The 16,611-nt window shown below is 39.2% G+C and overlaps 2 non-coding genes across 2 annotated transcripts; both read right to left on the minus strand.

Moving 5' to 3' along the window:
• Positions 1-14,611: 14,611 nt before the first annotated feature.
• On the minus strand, positions 14,612-14,807 carry LOC128284689 (U2 spliceosomal RNA). The gene has a single exon (XR_008275112.1). It is a non-coding gene; the product is annotated as a U2 spliceosomal RNA (small nuclear RNA).
• Positions 14,808-16,152: 1,345 nt separating this feature from the next.
• On the minus strand, positions 16,153-16,348 carry LOC128284789 (U2 spliceosomal RNA). The gene has a single exon (XR_008275212.1). It is a non-coding gene; the product is annotated as a U2 spliceosomal RNA (small nuclear RNA).
• Positions 16,349-16,611: the final 263 nt, after the last annotated feature.

Genomic DNA, 16,611 nt, shown 5'->3' on the forward strand with positions numbered 1-16,611 from the left:
TTTTGGCTTTTCGGCTTTTGCCAATCTAGCCTATGAGAGGGTGTTAGTTACACACCTGTTTTTGGGATTTCCTCGACGAGATCTACACACGAACTATCTACAATTGAATCACTTAATATTACTCCAAATATCGAAATAAGATTGAGTATATAGTCCCCTACCACATTCGGCCAAACATGCCTAACACCTTTATTGCTCTTACCTTACTGCCGAAAGATGGTTAACTCCAAAGATCCCATCGTTCCACCTGTCCAAGCCCTTGATCAACCACCTCTAAATCACGCTATCACCAAAACAAAATAATTATTACGACCCCTCAGGGTTACAAGTCCAAATCGACAACCTCCCTAACTTTTAGGGATTTCGGCTTTTCCTAAAATATGTAAGAAGACTAAGTTTTGGAGAAGACTTACCACCGATTCCTTAGTGAATGATTCCAATGAGTTTCCCACTCGATCCCGATGTAGATCTAAGCCCTCAGATGATAACAAAAGTGGAGCTTTCAGTGACTCCAGTATTCGGCCAAGTCCCTTTTAATGTGGGGTTTTCGGCTTTTTGCAACTTGTGTTTAGAAAGGTAAAACGAGAGGGTTTTGCTATAGTCTTGTCATCAAAACTTGAGGTTTTATAGGGCTGGTGAATCGGCCACAAATGATGAAGAGAAGAGATATGGTTTTGGTTATAAGAAATCGGCACAAAAAGAATCAAGCTTTCGGGATTTCGACTTTCTATGGCCACAGGCTATGAAGGTTTTGAAACGGTTGAAGGGAAAAATAGAGATGAACAAGATGGTAGGAAGGTTCAGCAATGGAGGAAAAGAGATGAAGAAAAAGGTTGATGAGGAGAGGAGAAAAGAAAAGATGAGGAGAAAAGTCAGGAAACGGCACCAACTACCCTAAGTGCCGAATTTATACTAGCTCCTTAACCTAGCCGAATTTTGCCCCCTTAAAGAATCCCTTGGCCGGCCACCTCTTGCTCTTTAAGAGTCTAACATTCAGCCAACACATCTCTCCCTAATCAGCTCCTAATTTCTCTCCTTATCCCTCCTTTCTCCATCTCTGAGCAACTCAAACTCTTGTTAACAGATCTTTCACTTCATTTCCATTACCTACCTTTTACATTCATAAAATTAATCCCTTGTTTTGCTATCGGTGTGACTTGAACACAGGTCCTCCCTAGCTTCCACACGCCACTTATAGCCTTCCCTGTGGCGTCACATGCCACTTCACCACTTGCTTCCTTGTGATCTATTTTACACAATTAATTCCTCAAAGCCCAATTTACGAACCCCTTTCTCTATGGAATTAAAATTAATTAAAACTATCGGGTTATCCTAAGCTTGGGCCTTCTAGAGGCCCACTATCACAATTAAACCTACACTTAACAAGCAGAACACAGAATTTTTAATTTTATAAACTTTTTTTTTCAGAATTCCCAAAAATTTGGGGCGTTACAACTCTACCCTCCTTAAAGAAATTTCGTCCTCAAAATTTACCTGATCCGAACAGATGAGGGTATTGTTGTTGCATTGCCTCCTCTGGCTCCCAAGTAGCTTCTTCTCTGCCATGGTTACGCCAAAGCACTTTCACTAATGGTACAGATTTCCTCCTCAGAACCTTAACGTCTCGATCCAATATTTGTACAGGCTCCTCCTCAAAGGTCAAATTAGCTCGCACCTCAATTTTTGCAGCCGGCACGACATGAGTAGGGTCAGAACGATAGCGCCTTAACATGGAGCGTGAAAACATCGTGAATCTGTCTAACTCAAGGCAATTCAAGCGATAGGCCATTGGGCCTACTAAGCTTCAAAATCCGATGAGGCCCAATGAACCGCGGACTCAACTTGCCCTTCTTACCAAACCTTAGTATCTTCTTCCAAGGTGAAACCTTCAAGAAGACCATATCGCCCACTGAGTATTCAATCTCCTTACGCTTCAGATCTGCATACGACTTTTTCCTATCAGACGCTTCCTTTAACCGATCTCTAATTAACCTGACCTTATCCTTAGTATCCGCCACCAACTCAGGTCCAAGAACATGTCGCTCCCCCAGTTCAGTCCAACAACTAGGTGTTTGACACCTTCGCCCATACAGTGCTTCATAAAGTGCCATTCGAATACTCGACTGATAACTATTGTTGTATGCAAACTCTGCCAAAGGCAAGTAATCCTCCCAACTACCTCGGAAATCAATAACACATCCCCTCAACATGTCTTCCAGAATCTGAATAACTCTTTCCGACTGACCATCAGTTTGGGGATGGAAAGCCGTACTAAAGTTCAATTGCGTTCCCAACGCCTCATGCAACTTTTGCCAAAACCGAGATGTGAATCTAGGATCCCGATCGAGATAATCAAACCGAACTCCATGCGATCGCACAATCTACGCCACATACAACTTGGCTAACCAAGAAGAAAAAGTGCATGCGAACAGGTATAAAATGAGCCGACTTGGTCAACCTATCCACAATCACCCATATCGAGTCTTTTTTCGATGGTGTCAAGGGTAGCCCACTCACAAAGTCCATGGTTACCCTCTCCCACTTCCAAAATGGTATTTTTACTGGCTGTAATAATCCAGAAGGTAACTGATGCTCAGCTTTCACTTGCTGGCATGTCAGACATTTCCCACAAATTCCGTTACCTCTCGCTTAAGTCCAGCCACCAATACAGATTCTCATAAGTCATGGTACAACTTATTCCCTCCAGGATGCATGGCACAAAGTCCCCCATGAGCTTCCTTCAAAATTGACTGTCTCAAGTCAGAGTCCTTCGGAACACAAATTCTACATCGAAAACACAGAACCCCATCATCATTTAACCTAAACTCAGAAGTTTCCCCTTCCTTAACTTGTTGAAAACGAGGGACCAAAGACTCATCTTTCAACTGCTTTTCCTTAATCTGATCCACCCAGGTTGGCCTTACTTGCAATTCAGCCAACAGACTTCCATCATCATACAGACTTAGACGAGCAAACATTGCTCTCAGATCAGATACAACTCTACGACTTAGAGCATCGGCTACCACATTAGCCTTGCCTGGGTGATATTCGATTGAACAATCATAATCCTTAAGCAACTCGATCCATCTCCTTTGCCTAAGGTTCAGTTCCTTCTGAGTCAGCAAATACTTGAGACTCTTATGATCTGTGTATATAATACACCTTTCTCCATACAAGTAATGTCTCCAGATTTTAAGTGCAAAGATCACTGCTGCTAACTCCAAATCATGAGTGGGATAGTTCCCTTCGTGAGGCTTAAGTTGTCGAGACGCATAAGCAACCACCTTACCCTCTTGCATCAACACACAACCCAAACCTACGTGTGATGCATCACTGTACACAGTAAAATCTTTCCCAGACTCTGGTTGAATTAACACAGTGCTTGATCGAACTTTTTCAACCTCTCAAAAGCTTCTTCGCTTCTCCGTCCATACAAACGATACTCCTTTCCTTATGAGTTTTGTGAGAGGTGCCGCCATCACGAAAAACCTTCCACAAACCTTCAGAGTATCCTCGCCAACCCTAGGAAACATCAATTTCTGAAACCGACCTAGGTGGCTTCCATTCCAAAATTGCTTCAATCTTTCGAGGATCCACTTTAATCCCCTCTGCAGAGACCATATGCCCCAAAAAGGTTACCTCCCTCAACCAGAACTCACACTTGCTGAACTTCGCATAAAGTTCCTTCTCCCTTAACACTTGCAACACAGTGCGGAGATGCTCATCATGTTTCACTTCGGTCTCAGAATATACCAGAATATCGTCAATAAAGACGACCACGAACCGATCCAGAAATGGTTGGAACACACGATTCATCAAATCCATAAACGCTGCAGGAGCGTTTGTTAGTCCAAATGGCATAACCAGAAACTCATAATGACCATAACGAGTCCTGAATGCTGTCTTATGAATATCTTCCTCCTTGACCCTTAACTGATGATATCCAGATCGAATATCGATCTTGAAAAATACAGAAGCTCCTTTAAGCTGGTCGAACAGATCGTCAATCCTTGGCAGAAGGTACTTATTCTTAATCGTCAGTTTATTCAACTGGCGATAATCAATGCACATGCACATCGTCCTATCCTTCTTCTTCACGAATAGCACCGGTGCTCCCCATGGAGACACACTTGGCCTAATAAAGCCCCTATCCAACAATTCTTGAATTTGCGCCTTTAACTCCACTAACTCCTTCGGTGCCATCCTATATGGTGCAATGGACACTGGTGCTGTCCCAGGCAACAGGTCGATTCCAAATTTGACTTCTCGGTTGGGAGGAAATCCCGGAAGCTCTTCCGGAAAGACATCTTGGAACTCTTTTACAGTTCTAACCTTATCCACTATCAGCCCCTCTACATCTGTTTGACTTACAAATGCCAAATAGGCCTCACAACCTTTCCGAATCCACTTTTCAGCCCTCAATACCGATATCACATTAGACAAATAGTCCCTTCGTTCTCCTATCACCATAACCTCATCCCCTTCCGTGGTCCTTAGCACCATTCACTTAGCAGCACAGTCCAGAGTCGCCTTATGCTTAACAAGCCAGTCCATTCCTAGAATGAGATCAAACTCTCCAAATGGCAACTCCATTAGATCGCCAAGAAAGATCCTACCTTGAGTTTCTAAAGGTACATCCTTATACAGCTTGTCTACCCTAACCGAGTGACCCAAGGGACTTAGCACAGATACCCTACTCACTATCTTCTCAGAATGCACTCCCAAAGACCCAGATATGGCACACGCAACATAAGAATGAGTAGATCCAATATCCACCAAGGCGTTATCGGCATATTAGAAACTAAAACGTACAGTTATGACATCAAAGCGTCGCCCTCCTCTCGACGACGAGCTGCATACACCAACGCTGGCTGTCGAGCCTCAGCATTTCTGGCTCTCTTGCCAGGCGCCCCTCGACTTTGACCATTTCCATTCCCATTTCTGCCCCTACCTTGTCCACGTCCTCTCGGTGGTTGTGGTCCACCTCTCATGGGTTGAACAACCCTCATGCAACAACTTTGAGCACGATTAGCTCTCTGTGGATAGTCCTTAACTCAGTGCTCCATAGATCCGCATCAGAAACAAGCACCAGAACGTTTCCTACACTCACCCAGGTGTACCTTACCACAGTCCCCACAGATTGGCGGTCTAACCACATTCATCGAATCGCCGAATCGGCTCCTCCACTCTCGCCCTTTTGGCATTCTTATTTGCTCCACCAAGGTCCGAATCCCTCCTAAATGGTTTCAATCTTTCTCACGATTACGCCTCTCGAGACGCTTTACCTCCTCGGTGATCTTAGCTTTTCCACCGTAACAGTAAGTCACGCTCCTCTGCGAGCAATCAGACCTTAAGGTCATCTCTCGAGTCCATCCTCAAATCGAACGCTACGCTCATACTCAGTAGCAACTATCCCCACAAAGATACCTACTCACCTTTCGAAATTCACCTCGTGCCTTAGCAGTTTTGCCTCCTTGGACCAGATTCAGGAATTTTTTCCTACGGGCGTCCACATAACTTGCCCCGACGTACTTTCCTTTAAAGGCTGTCTTAAACAGCTCCCAAGTAACCCTATCACCGGGGTTCCATCCCTCACGGTGAGCCACCACCGATAAGCCTCATCTCGCAAAGAACGACATCGGCCCTTCACCGCTCCACGAGCAGTCCAAGTCATCCATAATTCGTTCCGTGGCCTCCAACCAATATTCTGCCACATTCGGGGCTACACCAGATACACCCCTAAAGATCTCCGCTCCGTTAGCCCGGAGTCGTTCAGAAATCGATCCTCGAATTCCGTTGCCCGAACTTGCCCCGGCAACCCTTTCCAGAACTCGAAGCATTGCCTGCGACAGGGCGTCATCCCCGGTACCACGATCATGTGATTCCACTTCCGCTGTCAAGATACGGTGTGCTTCGCCACCGGCATATGTCCTGAAGACGAAGATCCCGCTCGAGCTCTTCCTCGACCCCGTCCACGGCCTCTACCTCGAGCTGCTCGCGTACTCATATCGTATTATCTGATTACGAATTTTATGCATTAATATCATTCCAATGTGTATTACAGATGTTTTATGATTCGACGATAATTGTAATTGGTTTTCGCAGAATCGATGTCTAGCTACGATCTCGATCTTTTAGCAAGCTTTTCTAGGATTTGATAGCATCCTATCTAGAGTATTCTAGTAAAGTTTCATCTGAGACAGATAATTGAATATGTTCAAAAATTCAAAATACTTACGAGCTTGGTAGGAGATTGAATGCCACCTTGAAGTCCGATTTTTTTTTTGAAAATCTTTGTTTTGTAAACCCATTCCACAGCCGAGTTGTTGCAACCTGGCTCTGATACCACTAAATGTAACACCCCAAACCCGGCCTAGACGTTATGACCGGATCCAGTGCGCCACATTTATACGTACAAAACATTCCGTTTTACTTAGTTTGGAAAACCTTATTGGTGATGTAAAAGATACTTTTAATATAGGTTAAAGTGAATGGGAGCTGTGCACCAGGTAGGAAACCAGAAAAAGAGGAGGTGAGTCTGTCGGACTACTTAAGTACCAAGCTCCCTTCGGATCTAATCCTAGACATGCACACCGCCATTGCCACACTCTAACATCTCGTGTAATTGTGAGAAAACCATTTGGTTAAGTCCATCTTAATAACGTGATTAAGTTTGAAAACGTTGCTTAGCGGAAGTCTTACTTGTAATCGAGTTATTTTGAAATCACTTAATGTTTTTGGAAACGCGTCCTAAAGCTAACCCATTTTCCTTAGTTATCATAGTTTTTTCATCATAATAAAATAAAATAATAAAAGTAAAACAAAACCATAAAAATAATTAAGCGGCCTTATTACACTTAAAACCCAAAACCATAAATGAAATTAAAAGGACGTCCAGTTCACGAAAAGAAACCAAGTTCAGAGAAACATGAGGCGGTCAATCCTCACGACTCAAGCCCACTATGGATGAGGATTACTGCGAGGATGAAAATAAGGGTGAGTTTTGGGAAACTCGGTGTAATTCAACCCAACCATAGCCTAAATCGGTTCAAACCACGAGAGCAGAATAAGTTGGCCTCGGCCCGAAGATATCGAATAAAGCCCATAGGCCCAGAACAGACCAAAATAGATATATCATGCTTATGCAGAAACCTAACCATATCCAACCACATACACCCCCATACCATCCTTTCGCCATGTGGGGAGACTACTCGACCCACCCAACCGCTACACGCCACCGAAATATGCAGCATGGCTGCCAGATACAGAAAATGTAACAAAGTCACCAGATACAGATATTTTGTGGCAGTGCCACCAGAACAGATATACGTGGCAGGGCCACCAAAACAGATAATTTATGGCATAGCCACTAGGACGCTTCCTCCATAATATAACCCATGTCCCCATGCAACAGATATACATTCATGGCATACATCATACAGATTTAACTCATCATGCTTTTCAGACAAAATTAACCTTAGGGGTATAGAGGTCATTTTGCATACATAGGGGTATAATGGTAATTTTGCATACATAGGGGTGTAATGGTAATTTTGCATACATAGGGGTATTCTAGTACATCTAACTATTTCTAAGGTTTTCATGCATATCGTAGCCATTACGTTTAGCCAGAAACACTTACCGAGTGTTCTCACCGAATTGGGCCCGTTGGCCCATTAACCCAGTTTTGGCCCATTAAGCCCAAAATATCAAAACGCAAGAAATCACGCGTACTGCAGTTTTATCACTTTCGATTACCAGTAATAATTACCCATACGTCTTACGAGCATTCGCTTTTCAAGTGCCCAAAATACTGGCTTTTAAGCATTTCGCTTTTCGGCTTTTGCCGATCTAGCCTATGAGAGGGTGTCAGTTACACACCTGTTTTTGGGATTTCCTCGACGAGATCTACACATGAACTGGCTACAATTGAATCACTTAATATTACTCCAAATATCGAAATAAGATTGAGTATATAGTCCCCTACCACATTCGGCCAAACATGCCTAACACCTTTATTGCTCTTACCTTACTGCCGAAAGATGGTTAACTCCAAAGATCCGATCGTTCCACCTGTCCAAGCCCTTGATCAACCGCCTCTAAATCACGTTATCACCAAAACAAAATAGTTATTACGACCCCTCAGGGTTACAAGTCCAAATTGACAACCTCCCTAACTTTTAGGGATTTCGGCTTTTCCTAAAATATGTAAGAAGACTAAGTTTTGGAGAAGACTTACCACCGATTCCTTAGTGAATGATTCCAATGAGTTTCCCACTCGATCCCGATATAGATCTAAGCCCTCAGATGATAACAAAAGTCGAGCTTTCAGTGACTCCAGTATTCGGCCAAGTCCCTTTTAATGTGGGGTTTTCGGCTTTTTGCAACTTATGTTTAGAAAGGTAAAACGAGAGGGTTTTGCTATGGTCTTGTCATCAAAACTTGAGGTTTTAGAGGGCTGGTGAATCGGCCACAAATGATGAAGAGAAGAGATGTGGTTTTGGTTATAAGAAATTGGCACAAAAAGAATCAAGCTTTCGGGATTTCGGCTTTTTATGGCCACAGGCTATGAAGGTTTTGAAACGGTTGAAGGGAAAAATGGAGATGAAAAAGATGGTAGGAAGGTTCAGCAATGGAGGAAAAGAGATGAAGAAAAAGGTTGATGAGGAGAGGAGAAAAGAAAAGATGAGGAGAAAAGTCAGGAAACGGCACCAACTACCCTAAGTGCCGAATTTATACTAGCTCCTTAACCTAGCCGAATTTTGCCCCCTTAAAGAATCCCTTGGCCGGCCACCTCTTGCTCTTTAAGAGTCCAACATTCAGCCAACACATCTCTCCCTAATCAGCTCCTAATTTCTCTCCCTTATCCCCTCCTTGCTCCATCTCCTGAGCAACTCAAACTCTTGTTAACAGTCTTTCACTTCATTTCCATTACCTACCTTTTCTGTTCATAAAAATTAATCCCTTGTTTTGCTATCAGTGTGACTTGAACCTGGGTCCTCCCTAGCTTCCACACGCCACTTATAGCCTTCCCTGTGGCGTCACATGCCACTTCACCACTTGCTTCCTTGTGATCTATTTTACACAATTAATTCCTCAAAGCCCAATTTACCAGAACCCCTTTCTCTTATGGAATTAAAATTAATTAAAACTATCGGGTTATCCTAAGCTTGGGCCTTCTAGAGGCCCACTATCACAATTAAACCTACACTTAACAAGCAGAACACAGAATTTTTAATTTTACAAACTTTTTTTTTCAGAATTCCCAAAAATTTGGGGCGTTACAAGAGCCTCGTGGATGGTTCCTGATGAAATATTATACCGATGCGGAGATTTCGATTAGGTTCCCTTGTTAGGAGTATAGGGAGCCGTCGGATATGCTCCTCTGCTTGCACTAAGACAGTACAGATCCAGACAGTTTACACCACCTCGAATACGGAAATGGTAAAATTACCATTTTAGTCCAAATCCTTGATTTAAGCCCGAATCTCGATTTCATTGATCAATCATTTCAAATATAGCCTATTTAGGACTCACATTATTTAAATTAATCCAAAATCATATTTTTGAAAAAATTGCATTTTTTCTCCTAAACTTTTTTGAAATTACACTTTTTCCCCTAGGCTCCTAAAATGATTTTTATTCAATTTTCCCACTCTATAGGCCTAGCCGAACCATTTTTATAACTATAACAAACTTCAATTCTAATCATAACATCCTTTTATACCATTTTTACAACTTTTACAAAATGGTTATTTCGGACGTTTTCAACGAAAATCGCTTAGTAAAAGTCGTTTATTTAACACCCAACACTCATTTTCTACCATTAACCATCAAAATGCATGCATGTCACAATGGGTCAATTTTTAAACATAAATCCTAGCTCAAAATAATGGTAGAAATGAGTAGATCATGTTACCTGGACTTCAAAAATGTAAAGAACATTAAAAACGAGGTTCAAGATCACTTACGATGAAGCTTGGAAGCTTGAACCAAACCCTAGCCATGGCTTCCATGGGTGTTTCGGCTGGTACATGGAGAAGATAACAAATTTTGGCTTTTTAATTCCTTTAATTATTAGTTTACCAAAATGCCCTTAACTTAAAAATATTTTATTACACCCATTTCATGTCTATTTTTGTCCATCACTAAATAATGGTCTAATTACCATTTAAGGATCTTTAATGTAAAAAATCATAACAATTTGAAACTTATAATATTTAGAACTCAACTTTTGCACTTTTTACAATTTAGTCATTTTTAACTAAATTGAGTGCCCGAACGTTAAAATTTTCGAACGAAATTTTCAGGAAATCATTCTGTGAAATCGTAGACTATAAAAATATAATAAAAAAAAATTTTCTTCATCGAATTTGTGGTCCCGAAATCACTGTCCCGACTAGGCCCAAAATCGAGATGTTACACATAGGCCGTGTGAAAACAGGGCATACATATTGACTTGTACCACGCGGCCGAGAACACGCCCGTGTCCTAGGCCGTGTGAAATTTAGAGGGGTTACTGACTTGGGTCACACAGCCGACCACACGCCTGTGTGCTAGGCTATGTGCCATTTAGGGGGTATACTGACTTATGTCACACGCCCGTGTGTGAACCCGTGTGACACACACGACCAATAAACATTCCCGTGTGTCTAGACCATGTCAAAACTGTAAGGTATATTGACATAATTCGTAGGGCTACCCTAGGGGACACACAACTGTGTAGCATGACCGTGTGTCGCATACGGCTGAGACACACGCCCGTGTCTCTGCTCGTGTGGACAAAAATAGGTCATTTGTAAAGCCAAATTGCCACCCTTTTTTTATGCACACCTAGCCATCAAAATGGTATCATTTCAACACATATATAGGCAGCCAAAACATGCCAATTCACACACATATCATGCCATCTATCATCAATCAATTCAACTACTAAATTCCATACTCAAAACTTACCAAATCATCATGCCGAATCATCAAACTCACATAACTCCTAAATGAATTTCTCACCTTTCTATCAACCAAATCATGCTTCTCAAACATACCAATTCATCATCCATAAATCATACCAAAATTTACTATTCCTCAAGTATTAATACATCAACTAATAACTATCCAAATAAGTAATCACTTAGCCATAACAACAACCATGGCAAACATGCCAAAACACATGATAACTTATATACATCACATATAACATCTATCAAACACATAATTCAAGCCAACTTAAATGGCCATACACATTAACATTTACAAGCCAAATCTCATGGTTAATATTATGACTCAAAATATACCAAAATGACACTAGCCTATACATGCCATATATTATATATACAAAGCTTCAAAAGTACTAACGAGATGATCGATAGTGTGATGAAGTTTCTTGACGATCCCTAAGTCCAAGTTAGCTTTGATTCTCTATAAAATATAGAAAAATAACACACAGTAAGCTTCATAGCTTAGTAAGTTTATACTAAATATACTCAACAGTTCATAATATACAAATCATCAATTTGAACTAATTCATATCTAAAACATGGTGACCAACAAACTTTCCTCATACTTAGCCTAGTGTTTATGAACAAGTTCATAAATTCGTCTATTTGGATTTCATGCTTTATATGTACATACGAGTACAAATTTATATCGAACTCATATCTTTACTTGATACTGTCAAATACTTGATATCTTGCACACTAAGTGCTAAAGCATAGCCGAAGCTATTATAATCTCGCACACTAAGTGCCTTTCATAGCCAAAGCTATCTCAACCTCGCACACTAAGTGCCATATATAGCTGAAGCTATTCCGGTTCACACACTAAGTGCTTTATATAGCCGAAGCTATCTAGAAACGCACACTAATTCGTCGTACACAACCATCGTCTCATATATATAATTTATACAATATTAAAGCATTATAAACATAATTGTAACAATGTCTATCACGTGCGAACTTACCTCTAACGTAAAAACGACAAAACTAGTCGATTAGTAGAGTACTTTGTTCTTGCATCGGTCTAAGTCCGGGTTCCTCTTTTCTTGATCTAAATACATCCAAAATTAACTCTTTTATTTATCAACATATTCAATTTAGTCCACAAACACATATTTGGGCATTTTTGCACTTTAGCCCCTAAAGTTTCACATTTATACAATTTAGCCCCTATTTCATAAATGCACAAAATTCACAAAAATTCAATAAGATCCATGCTTAGCCGAGTTACTATAGTGCCCCTAGCAGCCCATATTTTACAATATTTCACATATTTAACCACATATTTTCATCTTTTCACAAATTAATCCCTTTTATGCAATTTCACCAAAAATTTCTTTATAAAACTTGCAAAACTAACCACAATTATTCATTTTTCATCATCAGCTATCAAAAAGCTCAAGCATTCATCAATGAAACTTCATAAAATCATCAAAAAATTCAAAAATTAAGACATGGGCTAGCTAGTACTCAAAGCAACGATCACAAAAGTATAGAAATCATCAAAAACCGAACAAATTTCATATCTCAATCAAGATGAACAAGGGCCGAATGGATGAAAGCTCTAAACCCTATTTCTTTTACTGATTTTTGGCTATGGATGATGATAATAGTAGTGACGTAAAAATTTTGCTTTGGTCGCTAGTTGAGGCAATTTATTGGAAATTTAAAAATCGACTTTTGATTTTATTAAAAAAGGGAGTCGCCACCGATCCTTTTTCCTAGGTGTGATCGGACACCTAATAAATCATCTTTTTTAAAAGAAAATTTATTTTTTAAACAAAAAAAAGACCAAGTTTAGGTCTACGTTAAAAGCTAGAGAAAAAAATATGGTTCGGGAGTCAGTTACGCACGAGGAAGGTATTAGCACCCTCGCGACGCCCAAAATTGGTATCTCGTTAAACATGTATCGTCTTAATTTTCAAAAATACGAGTTCAATGTAACATTTAATCATGATCCGATCAAAACACGAGAATTTTTATAATTTCGATTTCTTTTGAGAAGGACGTTCCGTTTTTAACACGAACCGATGATATTCACCCAACATAGTGATGAAATCAACGACTTAATGTTAAATCGGCACGTGGCCTTATTTATTGAAATTAATAAAAAATGAATAAAATATTTTTAAAATAAAAAATCATAAATAAATAAGCAGTGCAAACAATGATATAATGAATGACAAATATTAACATATAATATAAAAGCACTAGGATAAAAATAAAATAGTATTTACAATAAAAAAATAATAAAAATAATGATATGCTAATAATATAATAAGAAAAGCAAGCAAATACAGAATGGGTAAGAACAAAAATAAAAGAGTTGGAAATACATTAAAGCACATAATAAATACGACAATAATATTAAAAACAATAACAATGCATGCGATATTAAGCGTAATAATAGTATTAAACACGAAAGAAAAACAATGAATATATATACATAATAATGATATTAAGAGTATATCGTAATATATATATATATATATAAATAGTAATAGTGTTAGAAATATACTATATATAGTATTTGAAATATATACATAATATAGTAGTAAAATATTTACATAATGTATCCATTATTTTGCTTAACCAAATTTCTCAAAATCACTTTTTGATAAAAAAATAATGTAAATGAAATTCAACTTTTACATACGAAATTGTGCATTTCCTTAAAATTTGTTCTTCTATAAGCAGTACTAAAGGATACTCCTCATATGAACAATCTTCTTTTAAGTCTCATGAAAGTTAACTCTATAACGTGACTCGGATTTGACTTATATTTTCTTAACATCGAGACAAGAAATATATTATGCTGTCTAAATAAAGCGAATGAAAGTATCTATGTATGATATGCATCTCCTATCCTTTCAAGGGTTTCAAAAAGCTACACGTAATAAAGATTATGTTTCACCAATCTTGAATTTCAATTTTCATCTCATGATATCACCAAAACTTTTTTCTTTTGGTCAAATTTGAGCTACTCGTGGATGTTATCTAACAAATTCAACATTCCCAACTGGTTGTTGAAAAGGTACAAACCCAATAAGTACCTTTTACCTACATATTCTTAACAAAGAGGAGGTCTACAATTTCTTCTATACAAAGCTTCAAATTTGTGGAAGCGAATCATAGAAATCAAGAGAAGAGTGTAGGTTTGAATTTGTTAGTACAGTCGATAAAGTGCCAACACTAATTTACGTACTTCAAGCTATCTTTTCAATGCTAATATTGTTTATGAATTTGTTGATGTACTTTGGTTATTGATACACGTGACTATATCTTTGGTACGTAACTCTAATTGCATTAGCACAAACTAAATTTCTCCACCAAACAATATGGTGATGCTTCTTAACTGCTTAATAATCGGAAAAACATTTATCGGATATAATAGTTTCAATTAGTATACTGCATTATTCATTATACTTATTTCAACAACTATCTAATATGATAAATTTGAACACAAAAAATATGAAGTTTTGAAGTTCATAGACACATGATACTCCTGAAAAATAACTAGTTGGAATATACAAATTCCATATAACTTACTGCAAATATATTCATCACAACCGTCTTCTCAATCAAAAGCAAAATTACAAAACTTCAACTTGTATTGGGTGGGGTGCGCCAGGCCTGAGCTATAGTGCAACGCTTAGGCGACGCATGAAAGCCCCAGAAGCAAGCTACTGTGGTGGGCCTTCCCCCTAGAAAAATTAATTTAATATCGTGTGAGCCAATGGCCCACGTATCAGATATTAAACTGATAAGAACAGATACTACACTTGATCTTAGCCAAAAGGCCGAGAAAGGTATGTTTGTTCCAAGCCAAGCTCGCTCTCTTTATAAGAAGTCTCCTGCTTCCTAGTGTCATCCGAGCCTGATGTGGGAGAAATAGGCTTTGCTTAGCTGTGATGATTGAATAGGGTTTGTCCTCAAACCTTGCTTTCAAGGCAATGTTATTCTACAAATAATGAGAATATAAGGAAAATAAACAATTATTGAAGAAGCATATTTATTTGGAGTTAAACTTATTGCCTAATATTTTTGAATGAGAATGGAACACGTTAACCATCACAGCGTATATATACATGATGAAATATCAGAAATCAGCTTCTCTCCCTCTATTGTCCAATGCGAGTTCGAACAATTAATTTTCAGTATGGTGATCTTGGCTTTGCTTAAATATCTTATAACCATGCAAGATTTGTCTATACAATACTGTCAAAGTTTAATATAAGCAAGTTAGAGAGGAATCAAGAAAGGAGCACTTCTTCATCTAGGAAACAAACAAGCTTTGGCTTTTTGTAAGTCTCTGTCCCCTGTATATGGTTGCTGCTTTCTTATTAGCTTTCATAAAGTATTTACTGCTTATAGAAGTATTTACTTCTTCATCTGAACACTACATTTGCAATGGTAATCATACTTGGATTCTGGCTGCTAAGTAAAGGGACTAAGAAATGGAATTGAATAGATCAACAGGGACTAAGAAAGCATCTCCATGGTATAGCACTTTAGCGATGAAACGGTTCTTAGGTTGGATGTAACAAAGGCCACATAGAGTGCGACTCTAGAACTACTAAGATCTCATTGGCCCGAGGGTGGGTGTGAGGAGGGTTTAGGTCATAAGGTGCGTAATAAATTCGAGCCAAAGATATGCCAAGAGCATTAAGTCTTGGTATTTGTTATTGACAGGAGTGACTTTTTTATCCTAGTTGATTTGATGTGTTTCCAGGCATGTCGAGTCCTGAAAAGGACATGCTTTGGGTCCTTGCAGAACTAGCAATTAACAGATACAGCGTGATAATGGAAGTGTGAGTTGACACTTGACATACACCATGCATTGCAAAATATAGAGATTGGGGCAAACATAGGACCATTTTTGGCATCCTTGAGTGCTGCACAAAAGTCCTGAAGAAAGTGAGGATAGAGTGCAGCACAAAAGAGTTCTAAAAAGGACTAGGATCAAACGCTGTGGGTAAAAGAGAAAATCAGAGTCAAACAGAACTTGAACAAATACCTTGTTCTTCATTCATGTCTTATGTTTTCCAAAGGAGCAGCAGATGCAAAACACACATTTATTAATCCATTGTGAAATAAACATCGTTAGTTAAGTTATTACATAATGTCCATAAACTTTAAAGCTTTAAACTGGTATTGGGTGGGGTGCGCCTGGCCCGAGCTATAGTGCAACGCCTGGGCGACGCGCGAAAGACCCAGTAGCAAGCTACCTTGGTGGTCATTCCCCCTAAAAAAATAAATTTAATATCATTTGAGCCAATGGCCCACGTATCAAATATTAAACTGATAAGAACAGATACTACACTTGATCTTAGCCAAAAGGCCGAGAAAGGTATGCCTTCTTTTCTCCAAGTCGCCTTCCTTTAAAAGCTGCTTCTCGCTTTCTCTCACGACTTCTTGATGTGGGATTTTAACAGAGAGTTTAAGATCTGATTGTTGTGCTCCTATTCCTAATAAAGGAGAGCAGTTGGCTTTACAGGCCACTTAGGACTTGTTAACAGTCAAACCATAAAGAAAACAAATTTAGGATTCGATAGATTAGGTGCCACGTATGCTCCATTATGAAGTTTGATCTCCTTTGGTAAGGAAAACTCCATTC

This window comes from Gossypium arboreum, chromosome 11, assembly GCF_025698485.1.
Source record: "Gossypium arboreum isolate Shixiya-1 chromosome 11, ASM2569848v2, whole genome shotgun sequence".
Lineage (NCBI taxonomy): Eukaryota > Viridiplantae > Streptophyta > Magnoliopsida > Malvales > Malvaceae > Gossypium > Gossypium arboreum.